Raw genomic sequence first — 13,361 nt, 5'->3', positions numbered from 1 at the left:
GCTGCACCCTGTCACACACAGAGCCGCAGGGCGATGAGGGGGTTGGGGAGCTCCCCCCTATCAGGCACAGAGCAGGGCTGATCAGGGGGTTGGGGCACCTTCCCCTGTCACAAACAGAGCAGGGCCGATCAGAGGGTTTGGGTGCTGCCCCCTGTCATGCTGATCCTGGTGCCGGGAGACCTCGTGGCTCCGCTGATCCCGGTGCTGGGAGGCATATTACCCTTTTACTCTATAGGATAGAGGCCTGGTGCACGGGTGGGGGCTGGCTGGTTGCCCTGAAGGGTGTCCCAGATCAGGGTGGGGGTCCCCACTGGGGTGCCTGGACAGTCTGGCAGAGGGGCTGAGGGCCGTTTTCAGGCTGGCGGGTGACTGAAGCTCCCAACTGCTCCTTTTTTTCTTTTTTCTTTTTTTATTCTGGGCCAGCTTTACCTTGGCTGCTGAAAGCAGGTTTCTGGCCTTTGTTTACCTTCTGTATTTGATACATTGTTGCGGTCCGGCTGGCTGAAGCCCAGCTCACTAAAGCAGGTTTCTGGGGTTTTGTTTAGCTTCTATATTTGCAACATAGTTGCTTAGAGTTGCAGCTGAGAGGCCGGCAAGTCAGGCGGGGAACGTTGGAGTCCGCAGTCACTGGAGCAAGCAAGCCTCCCTGTTCGCTTCAGTGCATGGCTGCCGGCCGCCATCTTGGCTGGCAGATAATTTGCATATCGCCCTGATTAGCCAATGGGAAGGGTAGTGGATGTACGGCTAATTAACATGTTTCTCTTTTATTAGATAGGATATTTCTTCATATATTTTGTCATTTGAAATCTCTTGATTAATAAAGTCTTATCTTCTTTTGTTTCTGAAAGTATTCTGATAGTGCTGAGTTTTAGCTTGATGTGCAACAGTAAATGAAGAGGCATTTGTGACTAGCACATTTTCATAGACATAATTTCCTTTTGCTTCTCACAGTAAGTGTTAAGTAATGAAATTATAGTTGTGCTAAAAAATCTGACTAGTTCTCTTTTAGTACTTAAAAGAAAATCTAATAGAAATCAGCAGATAATAGTGAATTTAAAATTGCCATTGTATTATTTGAAAACATTATTTTTTGTTTTTTTCCACACATAAAAATGCCCTTCCTTAGAATTATCCTAAAACAGTTGAATACCCTGGAGCTAGAAGAAATGGAACCTGCAATCAATACAGTCACTTACAATATATGTGACCTTGAACTTCTCTTTATTTCTAATGTGGAAAAGGTTTTCTAAAGCAATCAAATAATATAACTCTGAAAAGCAATTTTTATTTTTTTTTGCTTAGAAAAGAAGAACATAGTGGATTTAGAATTAAATGAACCTACATGTGTTGGCTGCTGATTTTCTATTGATATTATATAATTGGAATTTCTCATATAAACATACACAACTATCAGTCCTCCAGAAAATAGAAAAGTAAAAAATGATCCTTGGTCAAAACTAAAGGTTGTATGTGATACAAGCATGAGGGCTTTAGTAATTTGCAAGCACTAAGATTCTATGGGAATATTACTGCTGTGGGGAAGGATAATATGACCTTAAGTAACACAGATCGATACAATATGGCAGCATTGTGAATCAATACAACTGGATGAGTTAATGTTAAAGATACTACCAGCAAGTACGGAGATCAGGCTCACTTTAGAAGAAATGTGTACTTTGACCTGCAAAGTATTTATTTTTAATTGGACTGCAATTTTGTTGCCCATTGTTATGACCTTAATGAAAACTTTTTGACGAATTCTCTGTTTCAAATGATGTCCTTATTGTGGCCTACCACTGAGCTGGCTCTTAGCTCTCTCTCCAAAATTTCCAATTATGTTCCTTTTTAGTTCCTCAACCAAGTCTGTTAACAATTGAAAGGAATTTTAGGGATAAAATAGGCAGGTTTAGGGAGTCTTAGGAATAAAAATGGTCCATGGGGGAAGAATGCATAGGTGAGGGCTTGGAGCCACCAGAAGGCATACTTTCACAGAGAAAGAAAAAAAAAAGTGCCACAGGATAAGGGGAGAGGAAGACATCTATTCACAGAAGATAAGGAAAAGCCACAGAGTATGGGGAAAAAGAAAAACAACTTTCACAGAGGAGAGAGAAATGCTGATAAAGGGCAGAAAGAGGAAAACAGATTTTCACAGGAGATAGAGAAATGTTACAAGATAAGGGGGAGATAAAAGCGGGGGGGGGGGGGCACTATGTTGGATTTGGGCTTTGAAGCTGATATTCTACAAAAAGAGTGACCAATTAGAAGAGCATAGGTTCATAAAGTGGGGAAGGTGTCCAATTAGAAGGGAGCATGAAGAGACAATGAACTGCAGCCTTTATAAACCATAGAGAAAGAAGCTTTGTGAGTTACCCCCTTGAGACCCCTCCCTACCTGGGAGTTTGTATTTGCTTCCAATAAATTTCCACCCTTTTCACCTACCACCTTGTCCATGGCTTCATTCTTCCAATCCATCTGGACAAGGATCCAGGAAAGAAATCACCTTTGCATCCTACTCAGGAAAACAACCTGAATCACAAAATTGTTTCAAAGCATTTTTATTTTTTTAATTTCTTTATTGATTAAGGTATTACATATGTGTCCTTATCCCCCCATTACCCCCCCCCCCAACTCCCCCCCCCCCCCCACTCATGCCCTCACTCCCTGGGTGTCTGTGTCCATTGGTTGGACTTATATGCATGCATACAAGTCCTTTGGTTGATCTCTCCCCCTTACCCCCACCCTCCCCTACCTTCCCTCTGAGGTTTGACAGTCTGATTGATGCTTCTCTGTCTCTAGATCTGTTTTTGTTCACCAGTTTATGTTGTTCATTATTTTCCACAAATGAGTGAGATCATGTGGTATTTATCTTTCTCTGACTGGCTTTTTTTATTTAGCATAATGCTTTCCAGTTCCATCCATGCTGTTGCAAATGGTAAGAACTCCTTCTTTTTTACCACAGCGTAGTATTCCATTGTGTAGATGTACCATATTTTTTTAATTCACTCATCTACTGATGGGCACTTAGGCTGTTTCCAAATCTTAGCTATGGTGAATTATGCTGCTATGAACATAGGGGTGCATTTATCCTTTCTGATTGTGCTTCTAGTTTCTTGGGATATATTCCTAGAAGTGGGATCACTGGGTCAAATGAGAGTTCCATTTTTAATTTTTTGAGGAAACTCTATACTGTTCTCCACAGTGGCTGCACCAGTCTGCATTCCTACCAGCAGTACATGAGGGTTTCTTTTTCTCCACATCCTCACCAGTACTTGTCATTTGTTGATTTGTTGATGATAGCCATTCCGACAGGTGTGAGATGGTACCGCATTGTCATTTTGATTTGCATCTCTCAGATGATTAGTAACTTTGAGCATGTTTTCATATGTCTCTTGGCCTTCCTTCTGTCTTCCTTCGAAAAGTATCTATTTAGGTCTGTTGCCCATTTTTTGATTGGGTTGTTTATCTTCTTTTTTTAAGTTGTATGAGTTCCCTGTAAATGTTGGAGATTAAATCCTTATTGGTGATAACATTGGCAAATATGTTCTCCCATGCAGTGGGCTTTCTTGTTTTTTTGTTGATGGTTTCTTTTGCTCTGCAGAAGCTTTTTATTTTTAGTTTTAGGCTTTATGTACCTAGAGAATGGCCATTCCCCAAATATTCACATTTTTTCCTCCCTCACTTTATTCATCTCTATGTTCACCCTTCACCAAAACAAAAAGGCCCTTTTCCGATTTCATTATCTACTTCTTTCCTCTATGTATATCACTACCTGTCAATAAGTTACACATGTGCATTAGTGAGTATACTTAACTCCATAGCTTCTCTAACAAACAATCAACAAAAACATACTGGTTTAATCCAGTAAAATTTGATTTCTTGTTCATATTATATTTTTCACTCTTGTCAGGCAGTTCTGCTCTGAGCAGTGACACTTGGATCATAGATTCTTCCATGATGTGCCTCTACCATTTTCTAGGTCCTTGGCATTGTCAGTAAATTTGCATAGAGAGAGATAGAGAGTTTAAAGCAATACTAGTCCTGTTGTGGTTAGGTTTAGGAGAGACATACATCAATTCTTCCCATTAGCCAACACCCAGTCAAATGTTGTCATTGTAACTAAAAGAGAAGCTAGAAAATGTCAGTGTCTGTGTGCTGTGTGTTGTGCGCTGAGGACACAGACATGGTATCTGTGATACTTTAACAAGAGTGTACAAAAATATTTAGTCCAAATGTTTTTGTTCTGAACTATACTGTATACCTCTGGGAGGCAGCAGTGTTATTTAGTTTGTTTCCTACTTTGTTCCAATTGCCTAGAACCTGACTTTATACTTGGTCACTGCTCAATAAATATTTTTTAAATAAAAAAGTAAGTGGAATCTTTTATTTATCTTTTGTTCTATGTTGGACAAAACTCTGAAACATACACTAGAGGCAACAGAATCTGCTAGCATTCAATGTTCCTGAGCTGCCACTGACCTGAATGTAGTTGAAAGCTAGCAGCTTCGCTCACTATTATGATGGTCAACTGTGATTTTTATTTGATTATTTTGGTCTCACACTGATATCAAGGCGTTGCATATATAAAATAGACTAAGTTCTTCTAACTATTAAATAAAATGATGAAATGTATAATTTTATTATAAAATTAGAGGCCCAGTGGATGTGCACTCAGAGTTGAGGGGCGTCCCTCAGCCCAGCCTGCGCCCTCTCGCAGTCCGGGACCCCTCAGGGGATATCTGATTGACAGCTTAGGGGATCAGGCCTACGCTGGCAATCAGACATTCCTTTGGCAACTCGGGAGCCCTCAGGGGATGTCCACCTGCCTGCATAGGCCCACTCCATGGGATATTGGGTCTAAGCTGGCAGTCAGACATCCCTCTGGCATCCTGGGAGCCCTCAGGGAAAGTATGACTAACAGGGAGCAGGCCTAAGCCATTAGTCGGACATCCTTAGCGCTGTTGCAGAGGCAGGAGAGGATCCTGCCACCGCCACTGCACTGGCCAGCCATGAGCTGGCTTCTGGCTGAGCAGCGCTCCCCCTGTGGAAGCACACTGACCACCAGGGGGCGGCTCCTGCATTGAGTGTCTGCACCCTGGTGGTCAGTTCACGTCATAGAGACTGGTTGCTCCCAGTCGTTCCACAGTTATGGTCAATTTGCATATTAACCTTTTATTATATAGGATAGTATTACCAAACAGTTTAAAATTTTGATTACAATTTGGATTTACTAGTATTTACTTATATTTTTAATGGCAAAGTGTTTGGTCTGAATGTTATATTTAATTCATAAGGGCACTAGTTTATTTTTAGAACACTTGCAGAGAACTTAATAAAACACTTTAATCATAATCATTCTTCTTAATTTCTGCAATTATATATAAAAATGATTGTCCTAATTACCTGTATTTTACAGAAAAGGTATATGGGCCTCAGAACCTGTCACTTTCACAATTATCACCAACTAGTTAGCTGCTAAGTTTTAACCTGATGCTCACTCCACTGCACTAAGAAGCACAGGGTTTATGAGCAAAGCAATTTGCTCAGCAAAATCATCACAATCATTAATTTTCAAATGCATCTTTTAATCTACTGACCAGTTTCCTAATTTATTGGCTTTATAAAAGTATGAATTCAGAGCTCATCAGATAAGATGGGGTGGGAGGAGATATACTCTACAGAGGAAGATCTAGCTTTAAAATGTTCCCAAAAGTTGGACTGCTATGACTCATATATTTCAGTAACCACCTACAATATAAGAGCAAGACTCTCAAAAGACAATAGTCTTCAAAGAGTGATTTTGTAAGAATGTCCAGTCTGGTTAAATCAGAGCTCATGTTAGAGGAATGTATTCAAGTGCCAAGTTTACCTTCCATAATGGAGACAGAAATTCATAAAATAGACTGCAACTCAGGGTGGGTTACAGCAAGCGTGAGAAATTAAGACTTTGAGAATTATACAGCATCTATCTCTTAGAATTTTCCTGTACTGTGTTTGTAACTCCTAAAACCCTAATATGAAAATTGACCGAACTGCAGAATGACCAGTCGCTATGACACACACTGACCACCAGGGGGCAGGTGCTCAATACAGGAGCTGCCCTCTGGTGGTCAGTGTGCTCCCACAGAGGGAACACCTCTCAGCCAGAAGCCGGGCTCACGGCTGGTGAGCACAGTGGCGGTGGCAGGACCCTCTCCTGCTTCTGCAGCAGTGCTAAGGGACATCCCCCGAGGGGTCCCAGACTGCAGGAGGGTGCAGGCCAGGCTGAGGGGACCCCCACCCCACCCCAGTGCATGAATGTTGTGCATGAATGTTGTGCACCAGACCTCTAGTATATTTAGAAAAGAGAAGTAGCAACATGATATATTGAAAACCAAATTGTGTAAACCCATGAAAATGCTTTTCTTGTGGAGAGTATGTTTGCATGACAGCTATCAAATATTAACCAATAGAGAAGTCTTTTAACTAATAACTTTTTGTTTCTATTTCATAAATTTAGAATTTTAGTAATAAAATATTACTTTTGAAAATTTCATGTGTCTTTATTTGGCAATAATTAAAAGTTGTTTTAATAAAAACTGTAGTGCCTTAGCTGGTTTGGCTCAGAATAGAGTGTTGGCCTGCGGACTGAAGGGTCTCAGGTTCAATTCCAGTCAAGGGCACATGACCAAGTTGTGGGCTCCATCCCCAGTAAGGGGCATGCAGGAGGCAACCAATCAATGATTCTCAAATCATTGATGTTTCTTATCTCTCTCTCCCTTTCCCTTCCTCTCTAAAATCAATTTAAAAAATATAAAAAAACTATAGTAACATATTTATGTCAATAATTGGCCATATTATAATGCTAACAGAGACAGAACAAAATAAAAACTTGATAGGTCCATACTCATCTTCTTTTTATAATGCAAGGATAGCTTATAGTGTTTTCTGTTTTATTTTCTTTGTTTTTTTAATGATCTTCCAGAGAAGTTTAGTCACTCTCCTAGCTTTTTATTGGAAACTGCCTGGGTGACACTGGTTATAAAGCTAAAATTTCTGAATTATAACCTGCCAACTTTTTAATAATACTAAGCTAGGTATTTTTTTATATCAGAAATTCAGGGATTAAAAAATTATTTGTAAAATTTTGGATATTAGTATTTGTTAGTTTTATGTGTTTTAGCAATATCTTCCAGTGTGTGTGTTTTTCTTAAATTTCTTGATTATTTTAGTTATTGTGTAAAAAAACCCACATTTTAATGTATTCTAATTTATCAAATTTAACTCCATTTTCAGTTATCTATAAAACCACTGCTGCCTTATATCTAGATTCTATATGTGATTACTTAATTTTAAGAATTTTTTTTTCTGTTGCATTGATTGGCTTCTTTACCCCTTACCACTACTACAATGTCTTAACTTTTGTAAATTTATAGAAAAACTCTGCTAAAATGAGTCATTATATTTGTAGATTAATTTAGAAGAGAACTAAATGTATTACTTTATTGAGTCTTCCAGCTCATGAACAATTAGGCTGGCTTTTTGTCTTTCTATTATTTCTGTAACTATCTCCTAAGATGCTTTGTGTGTCCTTTTGTTAGGTTTATTCCTAGCTATATTTTTATTTTGCTGTCAATTATGAATATCCAATTTGTCTACAAAGAGTAATAATTACTTTCATACAATTATTTTTAGCTATCCAACTTACTTACTTATCCTGTTAATTCAAATGGTTCATATGTATGAATTCCTGAGTTTTTCATGTAGTCAATCAAGTCAATTAAAAACAAAAAACTTTTTATTTCTTTTTATTATTCTTGTGACTTCCATTGTTTCTCATTTAATTGCATTGGCCAGGACCTCTAATATAAGGCTGAATAAACATGATGACAATGGCTATATTCTTGCTATTTTAATTTCATTATTTCTCAATGTCAGGTTTACTGTATTGGTGATACATGCCATTTACGTTGAGAACATTTTATTTCCAGTTTCCCACATTCTCTTTCAAAAACAAATGAATGCTGGTATTTATTAACTATTTCTAAGTATCTATGTATGAGGATCATAATTTTTCAATTTCCAATTAACTTCTCAATATTCCATATTGAATTGGTTTTCAAATATAACCCTAAAATATTAAAAACTAAAGTCTACTCAGAGTTAAATGATTTTAAGAGAATCAATTTTAATATTCTTAATTTAATTTGTGTGCTTTCTTCATATAGATGTGTTTGACAATCTGTACATGAAGACCTTTAACAATTGGCCTTTTGCATGTAACCCAAGAAAATTGTAATTTTAACCCATCTATATTTTTTCTATGATGAATTACCACTGGTTATAAAGTACACTGGGCCACAAAACAAAGGGAAAAATTAAACATATTTGTGTCTCCTGTAGTCAAGGTAACCTGAAGCCAAAAAGGGCGTTATATCATTCTCCGTCTCATGCATGTTTTACTTAGTGCGGTATAATGAGGGGTTACTTGACCTGAATTGAGGTATTCAGGATCCAGATATATTGTAATGAAGTGGGAGATGAGATAGCTTTCATTTAATAACCCCAGCTCATTGACTCCTCTATTACTGTACAAGAATACTTCACGCCGAAACGGGTTTGGCTCAGTGGATAGAGCGTCGGCCTGAGGACTGAGGGGTCCCAGGTTCGATTCTGGTCAAGGGCATGTACCTAGGTTGCGGGCGCATCCCCAGTAGGAGATGTGCAGGAGGCAACTGATCGATGTTTCTCTCTCATCGATGTTTCTAACTCTCTATCTCTCTCCCTTCCTCTCTGTAAAAAGTCAATAAAATATATTAAAAAAAAAAAACTTCACAATACTTGCTAAGAAAGAATTCAACAAGAGAAAATAAAGTACAGAGGGGATTAATGGTGATAAAAAAAATAAAATGAAATAAAATAAAATAAACTTTTAAAAAGAGTATTAAAAAACAACGTAAAGTGTCCTTAAATAGCAATGAATACTATTTAAGTGATATTTATTTATTTCATGTAAAAAATATACCGTGACTTTTTCTACCTTTTCTATTATCAATTATATTATTGTTCCACACTTTTCACCTTCTCTCTGAAAATTGAATAAGCAACCAATGCCTTTGTCAGATGATGTTGCTTTGGCTTCCATTAGAGTCAGCTGAGTATATATCTCTGATCCCTTCACATGGGGTTTGGCCTTTGCCCAATAGGATATAAGAGAAAGAAGAGGAAGTGGCAGTGGAAATGTCCCAGATTAGTGCTTTCTGAAACATTGTAAACCCCCACCAACCTTTTTGCATGTTCACTCTCCACCAAACACACACACACACACACACACACACACACACACACACAACAAACAAACAAACAAAAACAACAAACACACATACACACATTGCAAGTCAAGTGATGTTGCTTCTTCAACCTGGGCCCCAGCAGGAAAACAGGTGGAGCAAAACTAAATTGGCCCAAAGCCTAACCTGCACTCAAATAAAAACCAAGAAGGCAGACTTGAAAACATATTTGTTTATGCTGAAAGTGTGAGGGCAGGGTTACAGATGAAAAAAATGTTTTCTCTGGCTTATATAAGAAAGAGATACCAGAATAGTGAGAAAAACCTAAAACTAAAACACCTTTATTCACATGCATGTTTGTGTGAAGTTTAATAGTTGTGATGATTGCTCCCTTTTACATCATTGTGAATACTGAACACTGTTATGAGTAAAATTAGGCATTACATTTTAGAACTTGCTATTCTATTTACTCTGTGAGTCAAAACAAGGCATACAGCTCCAGATTTTCCCATCAACAGAAATATAAACATTTAAAAAGAATACAGCAGGGCCCCTCAAAGCAGATGCATGTTTCACATGTATGTGTTTTGTGTTCCCCTCTTCTTTTAAAGGGTAGACTCTTCTTTAGTGTTATAAACTATGTCTAAGTGTAAAGCTCTGCTAAAGGATGAAGGCATAGTGTCATGTATTCCTAAATGAAGAACATTTATTCCGTGACAGGACAAATGGTCACACTGTGAGGAAGAACAAGATTTCTAAAAATAACATGTGAAAGTTAATATTTTTCTACAAAAAGAATTTGGCTAACATGGAACACTGAGGATTATATTTAGGTTTAGGTACTGATATTTTTGCACTAAGAGGATGCACAGAAAGATAAAATAGAGACTATTGGGACTGATCCATGTGTTATAAATTCTAGTTCCAGAATTATAAACATCTAAGGAACAAGGATTCTTTTGGAAGGCAACATTTAGGACTTTCTAATATTACTTCTAAGTTATAATTCAAAAATAACATAAAATTAAGGATACTATAAAAACTATATGAGCACTCACAAAAGAAGGAGAGTGTCATCCCAATATATAATGAGTACATTAGTCAAGATTTTCTTTAGAGAAATAATAATCAAAATACCTATTTCTGAGGCTTACAGCTATCCATTGAATAGATTTTATTATCATGTAGGTCAGGACAGAATCAACTTATTCTACAAAGAATAAAAAAATAACAGAAGATAACTTTTACAAAAAAAAAGGTCCAAGAGCTATTAACTCATAGTTTTGAAACTAAATACATATTCAGAATTACATTGGCTATTGCACTGGTAAAACAAAACAATGATTACTTATGCTATTTAAATAGCATTATAAGAAGGAAAAAAACACAAGAATAACAGAATTATATGCCATAGCCCCAATTTTCCAGAGATCTTTCTGGAAAGATAAAAAACCAAAAGGAAATTATAAATGAAAGCAAAGTAACACTTGATTATTTATGCTTCTACCTAAATCTTAATACAGGAAATGGTGGCAAATTAGAGAGAAAACTTGGTTTAGGCTCACATCTTCCTTCACTCTCTCTTCTCCTCAGCTCACACTCAGAACGAACAAGGAAGGCATGGGAAGAAAGTGTCCCAGATTGTAGAATAGAGGAAGGAGTGTTGCTCTCTCTGAGAGAGCATAAATCCATTTTCCATTTCTGAAGCCTGTGTGCAAAAGAGATATCATGGATTAAATTATGTTATAGGGATCCAAATAATGAAAAAAACGTTATCTTTGTTCTGGAATCTGACCAATCAGATTAAACTGCCCATCCTTAAGGTAAGATTTGGTAAAGAATAAATAAATAAGTAAATACAAATGCAAATGGTCAAAATCATGCTTATTAATAATTTTGATAAATACCAACTTTAAAAAAACAACAACAAAAGAAGTAGTATATTATTTTTCTAGGCAGTAATAGAAATTCAACAGCAATGTTTCTCGATTCTTTGAGACTTATAAAGGGGGAAAAAACAGCTCAAGGATAATAAGAAATTGCTAAGAAAGTGCATGACTTCCTAACCATGAATGAATCAAATAAAGATGAAAAAATAACTATGTAAAATAAAACTGAAATGGCTGCAGCAATGACTGAGAGATCAGATTAGAAGGCCAGTGAGGAAGAGGGGGGTGTCTTCAAGGTGGAAACACTTAGCAAAGAAATGTACATGACTAAGTCAAAGTGTACCCAAAGGGTAAGACAAATATGACCTGAGCCTTACAGAAATTTTAAGGGACAGTTAATCATTTTAATTATATTCAAAACATCTCTCTTAAAGAGAATGATTTTAAAACTATAAAATGTAGAACAAAAATATTTAAAATAGAAAGAATTCCTATCGGTAAAGACTTATACAAATGAAATTTAATTTTTTAAAATATATTTTTATTGATTTCAGAGAGGAAGGGAGAGGGAGGGAGGGAAGGTTCAATCCCCAGAGGGACTGGGGGTGTGCAGGAGGCAGCCAATCAATGATTCTCTTTCTTTCATTGATTGGCTGCCTCCTGCACACCCCCAGCCCCTCTGGGGATTGAACCTTCAACCCAGTCATGTGCCCTAACCAGGAATTGAACTGTGACCTCCTAGTTCACAGGTCAATGTTCAACCATTGAGCCACACCCACACCAATTGGGTGAAATCTAATTTTTAATGTATGACAAATATCTAAAGGCAGAATCTAACAACAACAATAACAAAAAATTATAAAAAAGAACCCTTACTTCAAAGCATAATCAACAAAATGTAGGATCTCATAAAAAGTTATACAAAGACCAGATATTCTTCCAATAGAGTATCAACTATTGATATGGGAATTTGGAACCAAGGGCATTGGTGTAAGTCACTTGTAAAATTCTAGAATCACTTAGAAAATGCGACTTTTTTGCATTTAAAGGAAAAGATCCTTGACTAATACAATTTTACTAAGAAAAATTACATCAAGCAATTTCTTTTGAGTATGCTTCTGATCAGTTCTAGATTATGAAATCTATGACAACATAGATGCTCATCAGTTAAGATTTTAATTTAAAAAGTCACTCATAAGACACTCAAGGTCAAAATCTACTCAAGGTCAAAATCTACATTCTAAAGGTGGACTGAGAAGTCTTATTTCTCTTCTGCAAATCTGTTCTTGGCTTTTGCCTGTTCACTATTGTCAGAAACAATAAAAATTTGCTAATAAAATTTAAAGCAGATCAGCATTTATAAAATCTTCAGATATTGGATATGGCATTGTTAGGCAATAACCCAGTACTCCAAATAGAAAGGAGATGGCTTTAAAATGCACTGTATGAAGTTGCTTATTTCAGAAGTTTACCTCACAGAGATAAAGAAATATGTAACACACAGTTTACTAAGCAAGTGAGTTTTACTTTAAAAACTTTTAGTATGTACAGGGTGGGGTAAAAGTAGGTTTATATTTGTTCTTACGGGAAATCATAAAATAATTAATGAATATTAATACAAGAATAAACTCTGTTTCATATACTCATACTGTAGACCAACTTTTGCCCCACTTTGTTTGATATACATAGACATTTAACAAGGTAATAAATAACCTTCCACATAGTGAGAATTTGTCATGCTTTCTAAATGATCATAAGACTCAGTCATACTTTAGGAGCGAGGCAATGAGAATGTAAAGCAAGGAGCACAGATGTAGAGATATTATGGAGGTATAATTATCAAAATATATTTCCTGCATCAATGTCATAGCAGGAAAAACTAAGAATTCAAAGTGGTTCTTAAGTTGCAAGCATTGGTAAGGTGAAGGAGTATAATATGTACTTTTAAACATTGCTTCATTTATAAATTCTAGGCTTTTGTTCTGGCACTCGTAGAGTTAGTTTAGCTTTTCCCTGCACTGATGAGTTTTCTGAGTCTTCAGAGCTCAGGGTGGAATTGGTTTCAGCTACATGTGGGTTTGAAACCAGACTCCCATTAAATAGATGTATGACCTTGAGTCACTGCCTTAACCTTCCTGAGGTTGAACAAAGCTCTAAATGAGCTTGCAACACAGATCACAGAGAATAGTTCTTACAAAGTGCCATT

This window comes from Myotis yumanensis, unplaced genomic scaffold (assembly GCF_028538775.1).
Source record: "Myotis yumanensis isolate MYYU_CA2020_CCGP unplaced genomic scaffold, mMyoYum1.0.hap1 SCAF_3, whole genome shotgun sequence".
Taxonomy (NCBI): domain Eukaryota; kingdom Metazoa; phylum Chordata; class Mammalia; order Chiroptera; family Vespertilionidae; genus Myotis; species Myotis yumanensis.
This window is presented reverse-complemented; position numbering follows the sequence as displayed.